This window comes from Myotis yumanensis, unplaced genomic scaffold (genome assembly GCF_028538775.1).
Source record: "Myotis yumanensis isolate MYYU_CA2020_CCGP unplaced genomic scaffold, mMyoYum1.0.hap1 SCAF_12, whole genome shotgun sequence".
Classification (NCBI taxonomy): Eukaryota; Metazoa; Chordata; class Mammalia; order Chiroptera; family Vespertilionidae; genus Myotis; species Myotis yumanensis.
The window spans coordinates 44,583,101-44,607,350 of NW_027223763.1; the positions used below are offsets into that span (position 1 = coordinate 44,583,101).

A 24,250-nucleotide genomic window follows, 5' to 3' on the forward strand; every position below is an offset into this window, starting at 1 on the left:
TTTGTTTTAATTCCACCAATAATTCCGAAGAAGTTTCTTTCATTTTTCCACTTATTGCACAGAATGGAAATTCACATATGCGAAGTTTCAACTTTTCTTCTCTGCTTTTATTTTTTCCTTTCTCTTAGTTGATAGTTGTTCTCCCAGGCCCCTTGTTCCAAAGCCTTCCACGGCGAGTAGAGAGTGCCCCATCAAAACCCTTCTGCAAGATCAGTCCCCTAACTATAGCAGGTGTGACTGCGGGCCGCTTGCCACCCTAACACCCCACTCAGCCCTATGGGAAAAGAGTGCTTTGCTGAGGAAACAGCGATCCTGCCTCTCTCTGTGGTTGACTTAGTTTAGTTGCAGGTTCTCCAGTTTATCCGTGAAGAGGACTGCCAAGGACTTGTTTATGGCAGAATCGAACTAAACCGATAGAGGAAAGCTCCCAGACAGCTCTGTTTCATGTTGAGCAATGCTGGTTCCTTTAGATCAGCGGTTCTCAACCTGTGGGTTGCGACCCCTTTGGGGGGTCGAACGACCCTTTCAGAGGGGTCGCCTAAGACCATCGGAAAACACATATATAATTACATATTGTTTTTGTGATTAATCACTATGCTTTAGTTATGTTCAATTTGTAACAATGAAAATACATCCTGCATATCAGATATTTACATTATGATTCATAACAGTAGCAAAATCACAGTTATGAAGTAGCAACGAAAATAATTTTATGGTTGGGGGTCACCACAACATGAGGAACTGTATTAAAGGGTCGCGGCATGAGGGAGGTTGAGAACCACTGCCTCAGATAAAAGACGAGGCAGGCCTCAGAAAGGAGTCCTTAGGGCTGTTTTCCTTCCTCTTCCTGTCCCAGCTCAGACGGCTGCCTCAGCACGTAGCTTGAGTTGGGGAGCAACCTGGCTTCCACAAGCCCCTTGCTGCATTGTGGGGGTGTCAAAAAGAGGCCCCCCCCCCCCCCACTCCTCTGCCCCAGCCACCTGGCTCCTTTGTTTCTTTCTCCTCCGCCTGTTCTCTGGAGTACAAACGGCAGTGACTGCGTGACTCCATGACATAGGAACTCGGGGGCGGTGACTAAATCCCCAAGCAGGTGGCTGCCGATTGTCTGTCTGGAGGAAGTGACCAGGGACTGCTTTCATCTTCTGATAGCTTCTGGGGGGCAAAATGACCCTTAATTGGGGTTGGTGGATTGCGTGCTTGCACATGCGCACACACACACACACACACACACACACACTCCTAGGGTCAGCAAGTTCCCTAGGGAAAACCTCCTTGTGGGTTTTGGTCTTTTCTCTCCACATAGTGCTGAGGCCTTTTGGAGCCTGACCTTGCTTTCTGATGTGAGCATGTCTGGAATGTCAGCAGTCTCAATAACACGGGGCTGGAGGCAGATATTCAGAGTAACGAGTTCCTATTAAAAAACACACAGTGCAGGTGGGATAAATAAGCCGGCTTAAACTGTGGTAGATTCCCCTTGAGGTCCTAATTTTTAGTATCTTTTTAGTTATTGGTAATTTCAGAGAGAAGTTCCAATCTTTAATCAGGTTTTATGATAGCCATTAAGGTGTTTATTACCCAGAAAACACTCATTATTTAATAACATGGTGCTAGCCACCTGTTCCTCCCACATCTGTACGTAAGGCTGACTACAGACCTTTAACAATATATTTTTTCAGGCTGAGCGGCAAGAACAGACAGGTCATCTTCTCAAAAGCACCATTATCAGAAAGTAACCTGGACTCCTTTATCAGATTAAATGTTCTCAGAAGGGGGAGGCAGAGGCTGTACACCTGGGAAGGCCTACGAGTTCTCTACTCTTGATCTTGAGCCTCGGGTTGTGAGAGGTAGGGGCTTAATTATAAGAAACAGGCCCAGCGGTCAGCCATTCCATTTCATCTCATTCCTTTTTCCATTCTTTCCTTGAACTGTCTATCTTTTGACTTTTTTTTGAACCCTCCTTCCCCTTTTCCTAGGCTCCGGGATAATTTCCAAGAGAACGTAGCTCTAGGAGTTTGGTTAAAATCCAGGCCCCTCCCCCTGGTTTTGCCGCCATGTCACTGTGTCTGTTGCACATCTTGAGAGAAGCTGAGTGGGAAAGCTGGAAAAGAGATGAGGGCCAGGGGAGAAAGAAACACTGCAGGTGGAGGGAAATGGATAAGGAACAGGGCCTGGGGAGTGGCAGTTCATGGCTAATCCCACATGTGTGGATCTGTAGAACCAAGATTGTGATAAGAGGACCATGAAGCTTTGCCTCCTCCCCAGAGCTTTCCCCCAGTTATAATTAAGGAGGAGTGACACGGCGAGAATGAAGGCAAGCTGAGGTGGGGGGTGGGAGAAGGAAAACAGACATTTACTTATTTCCCTCTTTTATCTATCCAGAATGACTAGGTGAGAGAAAGAGTCATTACCCGTGATGGTTTTTAATGCCAAATTGAGTACACTGGTCACTTGGTCTTATCAGCCCAAGCCCCAGAATTTTGAATCTGAAGTTACCTGTCTGCTTAAACTCGGAAGGTCCAAAGTTGTTTTTCAGCTTTCACCAGCTTCTGTTTTTGGAAACCGGAAAGATATTGAAAGAATTTACTTTCTCAACTGACAATATTGCATGTCTGAACACCTAAGTGATCTGCAAGTGTGTCTACCCGAAGGACTCAGAATTGGCTGGGTGAGGATTGGGAGTAGACGCTCTGAGCGGGAGAAGAGTGGTGCAACTGCACGTGCCAAGGCCCTGCGGTAGGAAGGAGGCTTCCGCCCCCCTGAGGCACAGATGAGGATCCTGTGACTGCGGTCACAGGAGAATGGACAGGAGGACAAAAGTCGAAGCAGGACTTGAGTTAGGCAGCTCGGGATCGTGCCCAGGGTCTGTTAGCTGGTGAATGACCAAGCCTTCACTCCGACCCAGGCCTATAGGAAGGCAAGGCAGCATCTCCTCAGTGTTTGTCAAACAACGTTTGGTAACAATGTTCATGTTAACCTAGAACATATTGAAAAGACGCTTAACTGACAGGTTCCTTTTGACATGGCTTATCAATCTTTTAATTACAATGTGAAATGTGTGTTGAATTATCAACTGCAAAAAGGAAGGGCAGTACTCATTTGAATGAACCCGCAGAAACTTGAAATTTTGCCTCCTTCTTCACAGCCTTGCCAAAACGTAATTTCTTTCATTCATCCAATCACATTCTTGACTAATCTGCGCAAGTCTGTACTACGCCTTGGCTTTCCCTCTTGGGCAGCCTAGGGATCTTTTAAAGTAAATATTTTGAAATGTTTTCTCTTGATCAGAGTATTTGCGGTAAGGTATTGTGTATACTGCATTGATTGTAGAATGAGCTGTGTTTTCAGTCTTGGGATCCTTTGTGAGGAATGAATGCGGTTGTAATCTTGTCACCTTTATTTAAAAAATCATTTGTCAGGTGCTTTTCTATAGAAAGTGATTTAGATGTTTACAACCTTTACTTTCTAGAGACTTAAGTATGTTCAGAAGTATTTAAAATTGTATAGTTTTGTTAGCTAATAATACCATTACTATTGTGGAGTGAGGGCTGCTTTGTACCAGGCAGTGTGCTTTAAAATTTTTTAAATTTACATATATATATATATATATATATATATATATATATATATATCAGAGAGGAAAGGAGAGGGAGAGAAAGAGAAACATCAGTGATGAGAGAGAATCATTGATCGGACACCTCCTACATGCCCCCTCTTGGGGATCGAGCTCGCAAACCAGGCATGTGCCCTGATGGACTCGAACCATGACCTCCTGGTTCATAGGTCAGTGCTTAACCATTGAGCCGCATTGGCCAGGCTATAATCGCAATCTTAATGAATGATCACTTTATTATTTTATTTATTTTTTTAAATTCTCACACAAGGATATGTTTTTATTGACTTGAGAGAGTGGAAGGAGTGGGGGAGAGAGAGAGAAACATTGATATGTCAGAGAAACATTGATCTGTTGCCTCCTGTATGAAACCTGACCAGGGATGGAACTAGCAACCTAGGTATGTGCCCTGACCAGGCCTCAAACCTGAAACCTTTTGTTGTATGGGATGACTCTCAGGCCATCTGAGCCACCTGGCCAGGGCAATAAATGACCACTTTAAAGCAAGCATTTATAGCTGTGATTCTCTAACTGTACTGCTCACCCAAATCCCCTGAGGGCTATATTAGAACAGATTGCTGGACCCTTAACCTCAGGCTTTCTGATTCAAGAGTTCTGGAGCTCATTTGAGAATTTACATTTCTGACAAGTCCCCAGTTGACTCTGCTGTCTGGGGACCACACTTTGAGAATCACTAATATGGGGGCAGAAATAAGTGCTAATGAAAATCGATGGGCCAATAGCTAGCCCCTGAAAAAGCCACTTCCCGGTCTCAGACCACATCCACAACCCAAAGCTGAATGGTGTCCTGATGTCCACCAGGGTAAAGAGTGAGACGGTGACTCCATGGAGCCATTCCCACTTTTGGGAAATCAGTGGGGTGACCTTCCCTACCCCAGCCACCATGTACATGATGGCACATGACTTAGATATGCCAGATGTACACAGTTAACCCTGCAATGATTAAGCGCTCCCACTTTGCTAGGTGAATGACAGTTGCCCACACTGCTGAATTAAATGAGTCAATGAGGAAACATAATTCAGAACTCAGGAACCAATTAGTTAGAATATTAATTCTAATGAGTATGTTATGGAGATTGTCCTTCCTCCAGGACATTTCAGTGCCAAAAGCTTTGATGGGTTTCTCCTTCTCCCCTTGCTGCTCCTGACTATTAGCTGCAATAATCTAAAAGTTTCAGGTTCCCCTTTGGCTGGGAATTAAATCACATAGGGTGATTTAGTAAGCCTTAAGAAATTCTTCCAGATTTGATGTGCCCAGACTTGCCCTGGAATATGAAATATTTGACTTAACAAGATTTGTAGGTTCCCAGTGCATAAATGTTTTTGAAAATATGTTTCACAAAATACGATTAGGAAGCAATTCCTTTGAAATGCTGAAATTACTCGTTAGTGGTGATAAACATGCTGCCAAACCTTTCTATTTAAAAAATAACCAATAACCTTCATTATGTTACAACATTAACTTTTAACCTTCATTATGATATAACATCATTAACTTGTTTGTAGACAAACATCACTGACCATATTAAAGTAATCATTAAACCTTTTCAGAACTCTGCTTACAACTACTTTTTAATCATACTACTCTAAAGTTTGAGACATATTAGTATTTGCTATTGAGTTTATGTTCTTTAATTTTTTCTCATGTTTTCATGAATGAACATGAATTGCTTCTGTAAAATAGTCCCGTGTATGTATATGTATGTATGTATGTATCTGCTGCAGAGGGAGAAGTTTAGTGTACATTCAGTGATCCCAGTGAAGAACTGGGAACCCTGTGCTTAGGAAACAATTCCTTTGAAATTCTGAAATTACTCTTTAGTGGTGATAAAGATACTGCCAAACCTTTCTATTTAAAAAATAACGAATAACCTTCATTAATTTTTAACTTAAGATTTAAGTTAAAATTGTGCTAGTCTCTGAATGAATGTGGGTTGAGTCTTAGGCTCCAGAGTTGACTCTTAGCCAGTTTTGGAGTCCCAGTGCTTCCAGTTACTAGATGTGACCCTCACATTATCATTGAACCATGAAGTCTTAGTTTCCACAACTATAAAATAGGCATTAAAAATAGGTATTATCATGTGGTTGTAGAGTGCCTGGCTTAGTAAATAATCTGAACGTTAGCTGTCATCCGGATAAATTGCATGACATTATTATTATTATTATTATTATATTACTACTAGAGGCCTGGTGCATGAAATTCATGTGGGGGGGGGGGGCGAGGTATCTCTCAGCCCAGCCTGTGCCCTCTCGCAATCCCGGACCCCTGAGGGGATGTCCAACTGCCGGTTTAGGCCTGATCCCTGCAGTCGTACATCCCTCTCAAAATCCAGGACCACTGGCTCCTAACTGCTTGCCTGCCTGCCTGATTGTCCCTAACTGCTCGCCTATCTGCCTGCCTGCCTGATCACCCCTAACCACTCTGCCTGCCTGCCTGCCTGATCACTCCTAACTGCTTGCCTGCCTGCCTGCTCAGTGCATGTCATAGCGACCAGTTGTTCTGCCATAACGGTCACTTAGGCTTTTATTATATAGATTTTTTGCAAGAGAAATAAAGTAAGGATTCTGAATATGTTGAGTGATCTGGCAGGTTGCTACTAAAAAATGAGTTTCAAGCAAGTAGGCAAAAATGTAGGTGCAAATGGATGGCCACAGACTCATAAGACTGTTCATGAAAATGACATAATCCTTGGGTGAGAAAGGACAGGGGAAGGAAGCCCAAGAAGTCACAGAGGCCACCCAGGAACTGCTGAGGAGCTCTCTTTTATAAAGGAACCTGTGCAAAAGGTGGTGGGAATGTCCGGGAACCAAAGTGCAGAAGATGAGTTAGGTGCTGTGAAGGAGGTGGAGAAGGCCAAGTCTAGGATGGGCCAACACCTTAGGAAATATTTACAAGTCCCTCAAGGTGGAGAATAGTAAGAAAGTATCGATCCAGGACTTGGAGTTGTTCTGTAATGTAACAGGAGACCCAGAGGTAGCAAAACTACTCATTGTAGGAAATACAGAAAAATTGAGAGGAAACCCCATTTCCCCCCCACTGTTAACATAGTCCATTCGTATTATTAGCTTAGTTTTATGTTCTGTAAAGTGGCATGAGCACTGAATTAGTGAGTACTGAACCATAGCTACTAGAGATTAAAAAAAACAAAAACAAGCTAAGGTTCCTGTGAGCTTCTGGTCATAACATTTCTTTTAACATTAACTTGTCAACTGATCAAATACATAGCCTTGTTTTGTGTGTGTTTCCGTTGAAAGACACCTTATTTAATATGCATTGTTGATTCATTAACATTGAACTCACGGCCTACAGCACTATAACTCAACGCCCGAATGAGGCTTACCTAACATAACATGTTTTCTCTGCAAGGCACATCCTTGCCTTTTTACAGTTAGGAACATGGGACAGCATTTCGGCACTACTTTTGGGGGCTATTTTAAGCAACAAAATGACCAGCAAAAAGCACACAAATGCACACTGTGAAAAGGATACTTGTTTATGGGATGAGCGCTAAAACAAGAAGGCAGAGTGTTGCCTTGTCTGACCTCAGCTGGGAATGTGTGCGTAGAATGATGTGAATCTTTCCTCACTCTGCAGATGTCCACCAATGACCATGAGCATTGATTTTGGAGTTACAAATGAATTTTAGTGGGCACTCCAACTTGCAACTACAGAATACTTGAATAATAGTGAGGATCTACTGTATTTTTAGTAAGCCTTTTTTGGGTAACTTACCCATCGCTGTTGAATTTTATCCCCAAAAGATTTTTCAGCTTCTTGTAAATTATCTAGTCTGTTCTTATGGCCTTTCAGATTTATTCTAAACTCTAACAATCAAGGGTAGTGGCCATTTAGAATTTCTTGCAAATATTTTGCAGTGGTTATCCTTTACAATTTTTGTGCGCTGCAGTCAACACAGAAAACTCAAGGATGATGCTTTTTAATTGGAAAGGGCAAAATAAATGCAGGTGAAAGCGGGTGGAGGTCTAGGCTGAGGGAGGTGATGGAGTATGTAGGGAATCGAATTTGAGTGGCTAGGCCCAGTTTAATCATATCTTAGGATATTTACAAGTCTTGCCAGAGGTAATCCCTTTTAAAATGCTTTGTAAACTTAAAAATACTGTCGCAAGTCTAGGGCATTTTATGATTTGTAGACTTCTGTTGACAATCTTGGAGGACAGGAGAAAGGCCCAAAGGACTGAAACTACAAGTGGATATTCTTCAGAAATTGAAAACATTTTAATTTTCTCAAATAGAAAATGATAGATTTTCCAAGTCTGGCCGAGCAAAATTGTTGTGTTTGTTTTTTTAAAAAAATATATTTTTATTGATTTCAGAGAGGAAGGGAAAGGGAGAGATAAAAACATCAATGAGAGAGATCATTGTTTGGCTGCCTCCTGCACGCCCCCTAGTGGGGATTGAGCCACATCATGGGCAGGTGCCCTTGATGGGAATTGAACCCAGGACCCTTCAGTCCACAGGCCAACGCTCTGTCCACTGAGCCAAACCAGCTAGGGCTGGAGTCGACTTAGGTTAGATGTGTTTGTGACTATCTTCCCTGTGCCCTATTTTTACCTTTATGACTGCCCTTCACACATATTGTGGTCTAGCCAGATAGAGCTGTTCCCTCCTGCAAGATAAGTGCTTCTCTGTCCCTGGAGCAGTTTCGTCTTGTGTTGTACTTATGTGGATGTGTGTCATCTCTCTCCTTCCTGGGAGATAAGCTCTGTCTTAACTCATTGTTTTATCTCTCAAAGAACTAGTTCAGTGTCTTCTAAATAGTAAGTGTGAAACCATCTTGGGGTGAATAAATAGAGGGAAGAAGGGATGGGCTGTAATTATGAAAGAGAACCAGTGGTTGTAAAAAGTCAGCATGAGTTTTCCAAGGACAGTCTTGTTTCTTTTCAAATCAATTATTTATTAAAGAGAGAGCGTTTGAGTAATGTCATCTTGGGAGATATCAGAGTAACACGAGGTGTTTAGGACTAAGCTTTTTAGGATCTTTTTATAGATAAATTGAAAAGAAAATATGGACGCGATTATAAGATACATAGATGTGTTGCAGGTTAATAACTATATGATGTTGTGTAATTTACTACTTTGCCAATGCTATTTTCATTTTTCCATTAAAGGAGAGGGAAGGAAGTTTATACTTTTGGGGGGAGAGTGTGGTGCTGTGGTAGATTGTAGACAGGGGTGTAGGGGGACTTGGGAAGCATAACCAGGAGCTAAATGTCCTTGAAAGTGTCATGTTTTTGCACAAAGATGAATCCACTTAGTATTTTATTTTCAACATACCCATATTTGTTTTGGTTTAAAAATATTTCAAATTATTATAAAATAAAATGGTTTCAGTAGCCCTTCCAAAATGACTGGTTAGAGAAATTGGTCTTTGATAAAGAATGATGCATCAGTCAGGCCGGCAAGGCTCAGTGGTTGAGCATCGACCTATGAATCAAGAGGTCGAGGTTCATTTCCTGGCCAATGCACAGGCCCGGGTTGCGGGCTAGATCTTCATTAGGGGGCGTGCAGGAGGCAGCTGATCAACAACCCTCTCATCTATATTTCTCTCTCTCTCTCTCCCTCTTTCTCTTTCTCTCTCTCTCTCCCTCTCCCTTCCTCTCTGAAATCATGAATGGTGGATCAAATTTGTGTCTGTCCCAGTGATGGAAGGGAAGTGAACCAAATGGATGTTAGAAATCAGGATAGAAAAAGGCTTCAGAACTTGAAGAGGATCAAGTGAGCAAATATACAGTTAAGCTCCGCTGAATACCGCTTCCTTATTTATAGGATAGGGGAAGAAAGCTCTGTATTGTGGAACAGGGAGACCTGGATCAAGAGAAGCTCATGCTAAAAAAGAGGGAAGGTTTTAGCCAACCGTGTGACGAGGTTGGCACCTCCGACAGCGTTAATGCCGCAGTGTGCAGAACAAGGAGAGAATCGTCCCGTTGTTTCTGCCTTGGCCAGGCTGCCTCTGAGGGCTTGCTTTCAGCTGAGCTCTGCATTTTTAGAGGCAAGCCAGGGAGGTAACTGGACTAGAAACTCTGCCCAACAGGAATAGTTGAAAGGCCTTTGGGTGGAAAGGAGAGCAAACATTCCTCAGCCTCAGGGGCAGAATTAGAACTTTCAGATAGAAGAACATTCTTTTCTGTGTCAGTTAATTCACGATTGTTTTCTGTGTATACACACAGAAAATGGGGATCATATACGCTATTTAGTAATTGCTTTTTTTTTTTTAACCAAAAGTAATGTGTATCATTCCATGTTAACATGGATTTATATTATCATTTCTATTGGCTGCATAGCCTTTCATTTTATGAATGCACACACTTGCTTTGTTAAAACCATCTCTTACTGGTAGTCATTCTGGTTGTGTCCAGTTTCTTAATATCATCAACAACACTACAATGAACATTTTTGAAATATCTTCATCACTGTTGTACTTGTCAAGGTGTGTCCTTAGGACAAATTCTCAGAAGTGGAATGGCGAGGTCAAAGTCAGTCCCTGACAACATTTTCTGAGGCTTTGGGTTGCCTTACCAAACTGCCTTGCCAATAGAACTGGATGTATTAAAGAAGTTGCATTACCCCAAGGCAGACGTGCAGTAGAAGGGGTTGGGGCAGTGGGTTGTATGCTGGACAGCGATCTAAGATCCCTCCAAGGATGTCGCAGACACTTTACATAGGACCAGGTGATGATTTTACCCAGAGATGTCATGTTTCAGTCTTAGCATGTCAATCCTACTGTTGTAGCAAACTAGTTGTTAAGAGTCTGTAAGGAAAATAATGCAGAAGGTTTCTGCAATCAAAACACACTGTAGAGAGATGAGAGACTAATGGTTGCCAGAGGAGAAGGGAAGGGAGGTGAGGTGAAAAAGGTGACGGTGTTAAGAAGTACAAATTGGTACTTGCAAAACAGTCCCGGGGATGCAAAGTACAGCATAGGGAATATAGTCAATAGTAATATTCTAATAACTAGGCATGGTGCCAGGTGGGTCCTAGACTTCTCATGGGGAGCACTTTGTTGTTGTTGTTTTGTGGGTTGTTTTTTTTAAAAATCTTTATTATTGAAAGTATTACATTAGGTCCTCCTTTTCCCCCCATTAACCTCTTCCAGCTGCTCCCGTCCTCCCCCCAGATCACTTTGTAAGGTATGCAAATGTGTAACCACTATACTGTACACCTGAAACTAATACAAAATAGTATTGACTATCAACTGTAATTGAAAAATAAACTTAAAAATAGTTTTAAAAGTTTTTTTTTAAAAAAAGCACTATAGAAATCAACCAGTGAAGGAAGGCATAGCTCAGGCTGCAACTCAATGCTGTTAGGTTGTATGTATGATGGGAATAACAAAGGGTCATTCAGCCCTGAGATCCCATGGCAGGTAACAATTGGAAAATTACCCATTTTTTAACTTATATAGATTGAGCTTTTCCAGTCGAAGTAAATTGCATTTTCCCCACATTACCTTTGCTTCTGGGGAGGATAGAAACAGGCAGAATGCTGCTCCAGGGCATGTTCCTAATAGAAAGCTCAAAATGATTTAGCATGTGTTTTATCCTTATAACCCAAAGCCCAGCTCCCGTGAGATGAATGGTGTACTGATGCCAACCGGGTGGTGGATTCCAGAGCTGATCTAAGCCACATGATCTCTCAAGCCTTAGTTTCTTAACCTGTAAAATGAGATGAATCATTATCAACGATCAGTACTTCGCAAGGAGTTATTGTGAGGATTACATGACGTGATATGTAGGACAGTACTTTATAATCTGTAGAACGCTACACAAATGTTAGCTGTCACTATCAGCCAATGGAACGTTCAGCTTTAAATCTTTCTAATGGATGAAGGCGATAGTTAGCTTTATCAAGGAAGAAATTGGGCCTGATTTCTCTTGATTTTTGTGTTCTTTTTTTTAGGAATATATTTTTATTGATTTCAGAGAGGAAGGGACAAGGAGAGAGGGATAGAAACTTCAATGATGAGAGATAATCATTGATTGGCTGCCTTCTGCACTGGGGATCAAGCCCACAACCCGGGCATGTGCCCTGACCAGGAATCGAACCATGACCTGGTTTATAGGTCAACGTTCAACCACTGAGCCACACTATCTGGGCAATTTTTGTGTTCTTAATGCTTGGTGCACAGTTGCAACTCACTAAATATTTGTTGAAAGAATTAAGGAAATATTTGTGTAATGTAGGCTTAGCTGGTATAAAATAACATTTTTCCCCTTGAAAATGTGCTTCTCAACTTTGTGGAATAAGTACTGTTATTTCTATCTTACAAATGGGGAAGCAGATCTGTTGATCCTCAAATCACTCTGATAGCCAGATCATGCATTTTCAGGTCCTTTCCAATCAAGTACTTTCTTTGATTGTTTGAGAAAAGGTGAAACAAGCCTGTGGTACCATAGCTCTGTTGGGTAAAACCATTTAAAACAAACTGATGAAATATTTCTCAGAATTTATTATTTACTGACCATTAATAGAAAACAATTTTGTTTGTTTTATTTCTGTCCTCACCAAAGTCTCTGTTACCAGAAAGCTAATTCTGTTATCCACGTCCCTAATATGGCAACTTTGTCTGTATTTCTGTTCTTTGTGCATTGTGTTTGTTCTTAAACTGTGAATATTCTATTAACTGAGAGCTCTGAATAGCCATTGTGTCACTGGAGTGATACTCTGTCTGTCAGTTCCATGCATTGTGCTTGAGAATAAATGTGCTGTTTTATTTCTGATGGGATTTCTCTCATTGCCACTAATAATATGACATAGAAAAGATAGGCCTATGAATAAACCTTGTAAGTGCTTTCATTGCTAAAACAACAGTCGTTCATTTTAGGATTACACGATTATATATGTGTGTCTATTTCAAATAGGTAGAACGGTCCGTGACTTATCCTTAGAGTTTTAGGTAAGAAGTATCAGTGAAATTAAATCCAGAATTATTTGTATATATGCGTGCTTTGCTAGAGAGAGGTTCCATTTTTTTTTTTTTAACTCAGAATCTCAAATTAGTCGATGGTCCAGAAATGTTTAGGGACCACTGACCCAGCCAATTCAATTCAGCCTGGTAGCTTGTTTTGATTTATAGTGGCCGTGCCATTAGAAAGTGATGGGAACTACCTAGACTAGTACCGCGCACTCGTAGATGCTAAGTATTTGTTGGAGACCTGATAAAAATCACAGGTTCTCTTCTTATTTATAACTAGAGGCCCGGTGCATGAAATTTCATGCACTGGGGGAGGGGGTACCTCAGCCCGGCATGCACCCTTTTGCAGTCCGGGAGCCCTGGGAAGATGCCCAACTGATGGCTCAGGCTTGCTCCCCATGGGCCGCTGCGCTCGCAGCCATCAGCCCGGGCTTGTGGCTGAGTGGAGCTCCCCTTGTGGGGACACTGACCACCAGGGGGCATCTCCTGCATTGAGCATCTGCCCCCTGGTGGTCAGTGTATGTCATAGCGACCTGTGGTTCCTGGTCTTTCCGCTGTTAGGGTCAATTTGCATTATTACCCTTTTATTGTATAGGATACCTTATGGTCCGTGAGCTTCTAGAAGGAAGACCAGGTCTACCTTTTACTCATTCCTTGGCATCCTTACTTCTCTCACCTCTGTCTCCCACGGTAATGCAACATGTACTGTTTAGGTCAAAGTAGAAGTCTTTAAACTCTTTTGATTAGACATCCCCATTCATACAAAACAAATTGAGCACACGTGCTCAAGATAGACACGTTTATAAATTATATACATGTATATGTCTATGTTGAAGATATGTCTTCAGATTGTTTTATAATGGTAATAGAAAGTACACATAATAGCAATGCTAAAATAAGAAAGATGAAAAGATAACCATGATGGCTTCATATTCACATTAGCTAATATTTAAAAAGGCATGTGGACGAAAGGGGCCACATGCTAACCTGACAAGCTCAGGGAAGGCCTGCATGGCGGTCTTGCAAACTCAGAGACCTAAAGTAACCACAAAGGATGGTCTGAAATTAAACTTTAACTAAAAGCAGTTATGGTGGGTAGTTACATCCTAGGCTGGTATCTTCACTGACAAGGTCAACCTTTACCTTAACTGAGCCTATCTGTCTTTTTGCATCTATAATAACATACCCTTGAAATGTCTGGGTAATTTTTAACTTCCCATTTTCTGGACCCCTTGGGGCACAACCTAATGTTCCTGGGTGCCAGGACAGATACCACAAATTCCTTCATTGTTATGTTAATTGTTCCTGCACCCACCTAAGTATGTGTCTATCATTTTACTTGTTATCCAATCCCAGGGGTTTCCCTGCTTTGCTTTCTCCCGCCTCTCTAATCTGTCACCAATGGATTTCATGTAACCCACCTACGTCCCTTTCCTTTGATTGCAATGTATAAATACAGATGTAACCCGCCATTCTCCCGAGCATTATCTCAATTCATTGAGGTTCTGCTTCCCGGTGTATGTGGACAGTTTGGCTCAAATAAACTCACAAAAATTATTTACAGGTTTCAATGGGTTTTTACGTTAATAGGCACAATCTAGACTTATTTCTGCTAACTGCTACCTTTGTCCTCCTCATTCCTGGGCTTGCACCATTTCTGGTTTTCCATGGCTCTCCTCCTACCTCCTAACACTCTTTTGTAGACGCCCTCACTGTTAAGCATCCTCTATACTTAATTCAAATTCTGGAGACTCAGGATCTCATTGGTCTGGTTCACCTTATGCCAGGTCAACTCATGGAAGTCTCCTTGATAAACAGTGCTGGTTTTGACTTCATCACTTGGCACAAGCATAGCTGTTCAGGTAGCAAGGAGTGTGGGTGGGGCAGCTTTATGGATAAGGAGCCTGGTGTGGCTAGAATGGTGACTGGCCTCACCTTGCACTAATATGTCTGTGGGAGTAGAAGAGACACCACAGTCTGACTCCCTCTGTTTTTCCTTTGCAAATCCGTGCCAATATCCTCTTAAAGACCACTAGGCATATTAAGCAAAGTTTTTGTGATTTAAATAAACCAGAGACCATTTATGCCTGTGAAGATCTTCCCCACCCACACATCCACCTTTCCTATCTCATTACATTGCTACTGGGGAGGAAATGGTAGCAGCACCATCTTTAAGACTTAACCCATAGTTCTTGCCATAGGAAAGACTGGTTCCATGTTTGCTCCCATTCAGCTTTGTGCAGACAGGGGCTTAAAGATTACTTGTGCAGAACACCACTCGTTTTAAGTCCCTTCTGCATAGAGAGGAGCCAATAAGGAAAGCGTCTGCGGTATTTCCCAGTTTGGAATCGCCATATAAATGAAGCGCATGCTTGGGAATGCGAAACCTGTTTATGCATCCGTGGGAATGTTTCCTTTTGAAAGGCACACTCTTCAGTCCTTTTCTTGTAGAACTTCAGTGCAGTGTTGGCCCATTTTAAAGGCTGTTGGGCCCTGGAACAGTGCATGAGCTTGTCAGAGCCAGACCTTTTCAGAGCCAGACCTTCTCGTATGAGTATGTTCTTAATGTTCTAAGACTTTCAGTGCCCATATGTGTATTGAATTTAGAGTTAATTTTTAAAATTGGCACAAGACTATCCAGCATGGACAAAATTTATATCTTCTAAAAGAGAGACAGAAAGAGAACTAACATTTTATTGAGTGCCTAAGCTCAGCACTTGGCAATTTTTGTTTTATTTAATCTTTGCCCCTATGAGGTAACTATGCTCATTCCCACTTTACAGGAGGGAAAGCAAAGCTCAGAAGTTGTGATTTGGCTAAAGTCCTAGACTAGTAAGTCAGGTGTGAGTAGAAGGTGATCCTGTGTGATAATAGCTTTCATTTCTCTTAGGGAACTAAATGCCAGTGGTGGTAAGCTTTTAACACACATTACTTTATTCATTCTCACCACATTTACGTTTCAGAAGTTTTAAGAATCAGTCTCATTAGATTGTTTTTAGACAAAGAACAAACTATTAAGAAATCGATGTAGCCCTAACCGGTTTGGCTCAATGGATAGAGCGTCAGCCTGCAGACTCAAGGGTCCCAGGTTCGATTCTGGTCAAGGGCATGTACCTTGGTTGCGGACACATACCCAGTGGGGAGTGTGCAGGAGGCAGCTGATCGATGTTTCTCTATCATAGATGTTTCTAGCTCTCTATCCCTCTCCCATCCTCTCTGTAAAAAATCAATAAAATATATATTTTTTAAAAAGAAATCGATGTAGTTCTTTTCAATCATTTATGTATTTTTATGTCAACTCTTCAAACTGCATACCCAGTTTTCACTTAATTTTATAAACTGTTATTTCCTCATCTTAATAAACTCTTCATAAATGTTTATTGTCTGCATAATAATTTAATTACAGTTTTTAAGTTTCTGACTTTTGATACTGTAAGTTGGGCAGTGAATATATTTGTGTCTAAGTCTATGTGTTTTATTTTTAAACACTATTTTCTTAGTGTGTATAATTAGAAGTAAAATTATAGGGTCAGAAGTTACATTTATTTTTAAAACTGTAACCACCACGCTAAAGGCCCTTGATGCATTTTACCGATTTGATATCTTTTAAAAATGGGAGGGACCAGTGTCCACCCCCATGGTGGTCTGTGAGTGTCTGACTCCCTGTAGACCAGCCCATGGCGGGGGGCGGGAGGTGGGGGAATGGATGGTTCTGGTGCTCCGACACCCAGCTGCAGGCTCCATCCTGGACCCGCTCCTCTGTGGGGAGTTTGTGTGACAAGGTGGTGTCATGTGTCTACTCCACAAGAAAAGGCATTGTTACCAAGGCAAACAGTGATACTTGATACCGCTATGTGCACGCCAGAGCCAGAGCAACCAGGGCATTGTTGACAATTGCTAGAGGTTGTGGCGGTGCAGAAGTTACATAGTGTTCCTTTGGCAACACATGTTCATGGATTTGTTCTCATGTTGGAGCCCTTCTTAAATGAAAATTCTGAACACCCACACTGGGGAAATATGTGTAAAAATAACCTAAAAAGCCTTAGGAATGCATTGTTTGTTAAGATTTAAATAAAGGAGATTCCATGTTGTTGAACAAGGCAAGTTGCTTTTTTCTTTTTTTAATATGTAAGGAAACAACCATGTTTCACTTTAAAATAAAATAAAAATTTTAAAGGGAGAACACATTTCTAGTAAGGAAACAAGCAAGGCATGCATTAAAATTAAGTGAAAACCAGGCACTTGTCATCCCATGTAAATTTACAGTGAGAAACCACATAGTTCTGCTTTTTTTAAAGAAGGCTGAAATGCAGTTGGAGCACAGAGCCTCAGCTGAGAAATTTAGACACCTAAAGTGAGATGTTTCTTAATTTATCAGAAAAATTAAAGGCAATCGATTTTGTTTAAAGGCAGTACACAGATTATTCAGAGAATAAATATGGGTTTTTCTTAAAGTGCTTAATGAGCATTTGGTAAGGACGCAGATACTGGTCTTCGTCTTTTTTGGCTCATAAAATCAAGCCCTAAACTCACCACAGGAAATTCCTCCCAGTTAACCTGTGGGTATAGGTGCAGCACAACTTGGGAGCACGCGTTTGCCGTTCCGCCCAGGAGGTCGCTGGGAGGACATGTCCATTTTCTTTTGTCAGGCATTTCGGTTTAAAACAAGTTGGAACTGAAAGTCAGTGTTTTGCCTCCACTTACATATCTCTACCTTGTATTTGCAATAAATAGCGATGACAAATACATATGTAATTTTTAAAGGACGTATAGGGTATCCCAAAAAATGTATACAAACATGTGGACTAATTATAAAGGCAGTGTTTAAGCTACCAGCTGTTAAAGCGTGTATCCATTTTTTGGGGACACCTATATATGTCAAGCAGGTATTTTTAGTATGCCAGTGCATTCTTTGCATCAGTATGTTTTAACTGATGAGGTAACAATGGCTGTTTCCAGCAGAAAGATCTTCCTTTCTTTCTTTTAGAAAATTTCTGAAATATGATTCATTTTATTTCTTAATTGACTTTTTTTGAGAGAGAGAGAGAGAGAGAGAAACATTGACACGAGTGCGAAACATGGATCGGCTGCCTCCTGCTCACGCCCCAACCAGGGATCAAACCCATAACCGCAACATGTGCCCTGACTGGGAATTGAATCAGCGACCTTTTGGTGCACGGGACAGTGCCCAACTAACTGAGCCATGCAGGCCAGGACTGAGATATGATTTCTTGTTGGTCTAGGTCTAGGACAGTGATGGCGAACCTATGACACGCGTGTCAGAGGTGACACGCGAACTCATCTTTTTGGTTGATTTTTCTTTGTTAAATGGCATTTAAATATATAAAACAAATATCAAAAATATAAGTCTTTGTTTTACTATGGTTGCAGATATCAAAAAATTTCTATATGTGACACGGCACCAGAGTTAAGTTAGGGTTTTTCAAAATGCTGACATGCCGAGCTCAAAAGGTTCGCCATCACTGGTCTAGGACGTGGTGAGGTTGTATCAAGTGGCAGATCTCCTTAGGACTTGCGTTTTCATTCTTTGCCATCTTGTCTGACATGACCACAATCTGTATCCTAGTACAGTGAAGGTCGGGTTTAACAGGGAGTCGTCATTTGTTTCCAGCATGTTTTGAGAAACAATATTTGAGCTGGTACAGATTTTAATTACTGGCAGGCGGAAGAGTCTGACTCGCAGAAACCGTGATGCTGTCATACCTGGACAGGCGCTTCCTTTCCCTCCTAAGGAGTTCACGGCCATCACTAAAGGCCGTCTTCATATCAAAGAACAAGAGAGAACTTGTAAATGTGGAGGGCCTAGGTCAAGAAATTAAAATTGCCGCCTTACCAGTCTCTAAATGTATCCAATAAATAAGTCAAATTTTTTAGGCCAGAAGTAATGTAAGTTGGTGCCAGTGAGAAAAGGAAGGCGGTGAGGGAGGAGGGATTATAACGTCAAAGGCATTGTTTTCTTCTTATTTTAAAGACAATAGGAAAGTGGTCGACAGTGTTTTCCAACTCACCCCTCTCACCTGAGATTGATTGATGTTCGCCTTAAAATCCTGAATGCGAAGACAGGAATTGCTTCCTTGTGGGAGCGATTGATGGAGAAGGGTCAGGCTTCCTCCGTTACACGGTAATGGAGATGCATACGCACTGGGAGACTTTAGTATCAGCCTGGGGTAACAATAGATGGACGGCGCGCTTGTTGTTTTTGTCATTGAACCGAGCTTCAGTTAGAGGCTCAGCGGAGAACGCTGGGAGGTGCTTGGAGGGGTCAGGCAGGAGGATCAGTGGGGCTGGGCCTGTCCACCTCTGCTCTGTGCTTCCAGGGTGTTTGCCCTGGGAGCCCGGGTTGCCTTGCTAGTGGAAGGAGTCACCTTGTCCGACGGAAGTAGGACTCATGGAGGCGTAACTGGCATCATCTTGCCTTGGCCCTTGGGCTGCGCTTAGTGGAATGGCTCACCTCAGACTCACTCCTCTCTTGGGAAAGAGGACAAAGGTTCTGGGCCCAACATTCCAGGAAGGCTGAGGAGCAGGAGGATGGTGACTGGGCAGGGCGCCAGTTGTCTGTGCTGAAATACCAGAGCCTGGGCTCTGATATCTAACGAGGCTCGAGAGCACATTCCCGTGGCATACTTTACAGCCTGACCCAGTTAACTGGGGCGCTCCGGGGAGCCGGCCTCAGTTTCCTCTCTTTCTTCCCTAGAGTGGAGTGCGGCATTTCTATGATGGTTAATATTGAAATGAGCACCTGCGCCACCCCATTCTCAACAGGGAAGAGGCCCTTGTTTTAGAATTCTTTACTGGAAATACTACTACTCTCTCTTTTTAAGTGTATATATATTTTAAATGGAAGCCTGAATGTGTTGCATTCTGTCTTTATACACACGGCAGAACTTGAAGTAATTTGTTTTCACGAGGAAGAATTAAAAGCATCTTTTCAGATTATTCATAATTTTGAGATAGAAAACATTTGCTAGGTTTTATCTAGTTTATTTGTTTGTTTATTTTTAAATCTCACCGGAAGATATGCTTGGAGAGAGAGACAGAGGGGGAGAGGGAAGGAGGGAGGGAAGGGGGAAGGGAGAGGGAGGGAGGGAGGGAGAGAGAGAGAGAAAGCGAGAAACATCCATTGGTTGCCTTCTGTTCTGGGGACTGAACCCTCTACCCAGGCATGTGCCCTGCCCGGGAACCAAACCACAACCTTTTAGTGCACAGGGAAATGCTCAGCCAACTGAGCCACTCTGGCCAGGCTCTTTTTAAAAAATATATAAAGTTTTCTCCCATCTTGCCTGGTAAATGAGAGGTCTCTGGTTCTTACCTTAAATGTTACAAAGTATTTCGATGAAAGCAGTCAACAATATTCTAAAAGACAAGGCCACAGCTGATCATTTGGTGACATCCTTAAAGTTACATAGTAATAACCCTCTAATCAGATTTACAATATTTGGGAGGTAGGTATTTTCACTGTATATAGGGAAAGTTAAAGCACAGAAAAAGCTAGTACAGTACTTGCTTGAGGTAAGTCATATGGTTGATAACAAAAGCCACATTCTTAGTCCTTTAGTAAGAGACTTCTGTTTTATGTAGTAAATTAATCAGAGAAGATAGTATTCTAGATAATAGCAAAGGATAAACTTAATGAATAATTCTCAAACTATGGTGCCTGGACCAGCATCATTCATCCTCTGAAAGCTTGTTAAACATTTAAATTTTAAAAAACATACATGTTTCTATTGGTTTTTAAAGGGAGAGGGAGAGATAGAAACATCCATGAGAGAGAATCATTGATCACCTGCCTCCTGCACGCCCCCTACTAGGGATCAGGCCTAAAACTGGGGCATGTGCCTTGATGGGTAATCAAACCGAGAGCTCTTGATTCATAGGTTGATGCGCTACCACTGAGCCACAGCAGCCAGGCTAACAGTGCCTTTATAAATAATTCTCTGGGAAGGTTAAGATATTTCTCATTTAAACTTTGGGGAAAAGAACACACTGAAGGTCCTTATGGCATCTTCCAAACCAGCTGACAGCACCACCTGCTGATCATTACCTACTAGAGCGTCATTCCTCTCACTCAGAGTACAGCGAGGGGCCTCCTGCCACCTCATCCCAGGCCGCCCCCAGATGTGGTCACTTCTACAGAGAGCGGAAGGAGGAGAAACACTGGAGAATCCGGAGCTTTCTGTCCTGGGGTTTATGGTTTAAAGGGTAGATCTGAGTCAAATGGTAACCCTATCATTGGTTGCCTTCTGTTCACGCCCCAACTGGAGACCGAACCATCTACCCAGTTTCCAATCTGAACAGTAAAAAAAACAAAAAAAAAACATTGGCCTTTGTTTCCTTTGCTTTAAGTGGAAATATTCTCCCTACTTTATATATCTAGATACCAGGAAAGGAAGTTGCTTTGGATGCCCGAGTGCCCTTTATTCCCTTTGTAATCTCTCTCAAGTGTGACTTTTTTTGGCCTTTGCTAAGCAATCAAGGTTAAAAAAAAAAAGTATTAGCAGTATCATTTGCATGGGTAGCAGTCAGCCAGACATTTCATTTCTGATTTATTAATCCTAAGGGAGAAAAGCTCTTTTCTTGAGTCCTCTGTACAACATTTTAAAAATTGAGTCTATTTATTTTATTTTTTTTCTCCGGGGACCGTATAACAGTTTGAGAGTGTATCTCATAGTTGATTTTTAAAAAACATATATATATATGTATGTGTGTGTACATATATATATATATATATGTATAAATCTAGCTGTTTCTATATTGTTATCAACTTTAGTGCAAGATTTTTAAGGAAAAATTAGTGATGACATTTGAAAATACCCATTACCATGTTGGGTATTACCACATTTCTTTTTCATTTGAAGAAATTGTGCTTAGGTGTTCATGGGAGAAATTATCCCTACCCTACCGTTATCTGTCAGAAAACAGAACTCTCTCGACAACTGTTTTCTCTCCCCTCTGTATATGTAACTTGTATTTGAGATGTAGGTCTAAGCCATGCTAAGGTGACAAGCCTATCCGAGGGGAAGGACCGATAGCAGAGCACTCTGACTCCTGGAGTGTTACTGTTATATCTTGATTTAATAAAATGCCTGTAGCTGAAAACAGGTAAAGAGGGTAAAGCTTGCACACAGCATTCATTAATCCTAAAAGATGCTATCAGGGCCCGGCTGGCGTGGCTCAGTGGTTGAGGGTTGACAAATGAACCTGGTCCGGGCTTAATCCCCAGTGTGGGGCATGCAGGAGGCTGCTGATCAGTGATTCTCTCTCATCATTGATGTTTCTATCTCTCTTCTTCTCCCTTGCTCTCTGAAATCAACAAAAATAATATGTATTTTAAAATGCTACCAGGGCAACCAGCATGTTGCAGAGGATCTGTGAATGCTTCTTCATCTAGAATTTCAAGCAGTACATAAAATATTTAGACAGCACCGTGCTGCTTCACCCCTGACAAGAGCACAGGTTCAGGTGTGTACGGTTACTGCTGGCATCGCTAATGTACGAGCTGCCGAAGAACCTTGAATGGTGTTTGGAATGTTAGAAAGTCAGGTACCTGTCATGGGGTTAGGTTTGTAGTGACTGATAAAGTGGCCCTGGCTCCTAAACATAAATATTTATCTTGTTACCAAAATGGCACTGAAGAGTAAAGACACATCACAGAGGAAGGAGAAGAAGAGAGTTTTCACATGGAACTTAAAAGAGTGGATGGTACCCAGTTGGTAGGGCTCAGTGGTTGAGCATCGACCTATGAACCAGAAAGTCACGGTTCGATTCCCGGTCAGAGCACATGCCTGGGTTGCGGGCTTGATCCCCTGTAGGGGGCGTGCAGGAGGCAGCTGATCGAGATCAATGATTCTCTGTCATTGATGTTTCTGTCTCTCTCTCCCTTTCCCTTCCTCTCTGAAATCAATAAAAATATACTTTTACAAAGCTTATTTGTAAAATAAAAATCTCATTATAAATTTACTAACTGTGGATGCCTATTACATTTTACCTGGAAAAAGGAATGATACCACCTGCCCAGTGGTGCCCTGACAGGGAATCAAACCCACAGCCTTTTGGTGCAGGGGACGATGCTCCAATCAACTGAGCCGCCTGGCAGGTTTGATCCCAGGTCGAGCACATGTGGGAGGCAGTCCATCGGTGTTTCTCTCTCACATCAGTGTTTCTCTCTCTCCCAACTCTCTACCTTTCTTTCTCTCTAAAAAATCAATTTAAAAAAGCATTCTTCAGGTGAGGATTTTTTCTTTAAAGGCACCTTACTAACAACAATTTCCTGTTTGTTTTAACAGTGATTACTTCCAGGCATGACTTTACCTGCATTTTCTTTAAACCCTCAGAATAGACCAGTGAAGTAGTGGTGTTTCCATTTTAGAGATAGAATTTAAAAAAGGAGGAACACATATTTGCAACACATAAGGCAATGTTCGTATGTAGTATCCTGATACAAGGCTACCTCTGTGTCCTTATGGTAAGATGCTTTCTGACTCTGATAGGCTTGAATGGGCTTTGCTCCTTGTAGCCAAAGGTTCCCAATGAATATACCATCTTCTCTCCATTATTAGGGTACTAAGTTAAGAATATCTCTGATAGAAAAAATGGTACAACAAATGACGAGCATTCTAACAGAAAAGTAAAGGACATACACAAGAAGTACAAAAAAAGTAAAAAACGTTCAACCTCAGATATGCTAATAAAAATGAACTTTTAAAATCTATAGAATGGGGTAGTTAAAAAATAATACTACTACACTATTTTAGAGGGAGTGCGGAGAAGTGTACTCATGTTCCGCTAGAGCATAGAGTGGCTGAAACGTTGTATGGGGTGAGTTATCAACAATATCAAATCCATGTACTTTGCATACCTCTGACCCATGTCCTTATCCCTAACAAATACTTAATGGTGTTTTCCAGGATATCCGTCTCACTATTATCTATATAATAAAAAATTGCAGCATTTGACGTCACTCATCTATCTTTGGGCTAATGGGCCTCTCCACTCTCTTGGTCTTTCTCCTACCTCTGTAACCACCCCTCCATGCCTCCTTTATCTGTTCTTCCTCTGCCTCCCTCACCCTTCACTGTCTTCTGCTCAGTCCCCTTAGAATTTTCATTTAGTCTTGGGGCTTCAGCCATCTTTTTTGAGTTAAGAGTCTAAGAAACAGTCTTTCCCTGCTGTGAGTCATCCCTGCTGTTGCTGGGAGTTTGCACATAAAATGTTTGTTTGGAATGAGAACACATCCGCTTTGACACAAAATCTGCGCACATTGGACATACTGAGAGCTCATCTCCTGGCTCCAGGTAGAGGCCCCTGGATTGTGTGTGAAGGTCTACTCCTGATGGCGGAATAAGTTTCTTGTGTGAACTTGGTGCACAGCAGTGTGAATGCATGTAATATCACTGAACTGTGTACTTTAAAAAATGGTTAAGATGTTAAATTTTACATTCTCTATATTTTACCACAATACATTTTTTATTTAAAAAAGAAAAGAAAAGAAGATGGTGTAATTCATAAGAATCTTACCTTAAGGCACGAATGCTTGTAAATTTCAAAAGCATTTGCAGAGCTGTTGCAAAAAATCCCAGATTTGTAAAAATCCTAATGTTGTCCATGCTGAAGTGCAAGGCTAACTTAAAATAATCAGAATAGTCCCTTTCAAATTGGACAACCAGCT

The 24,250-nt window shown here is 41.6% G+C and overlaps 1 protein-coding gene across 1 annotated transcript in view; it reads left to right on the forward strand.

Moving 5' to 3' along the window:
- KANK1 (KN motif and ankyrin repeat domains 1) overlaps positions 1 to 24,250 on the forward strand; it is a 191,124-nt gene that overhangs the window by 41,881 nt on the left and 124,993 nt on the right. The gene's annotated exons all lie outside the window — the stretch shown is intronic.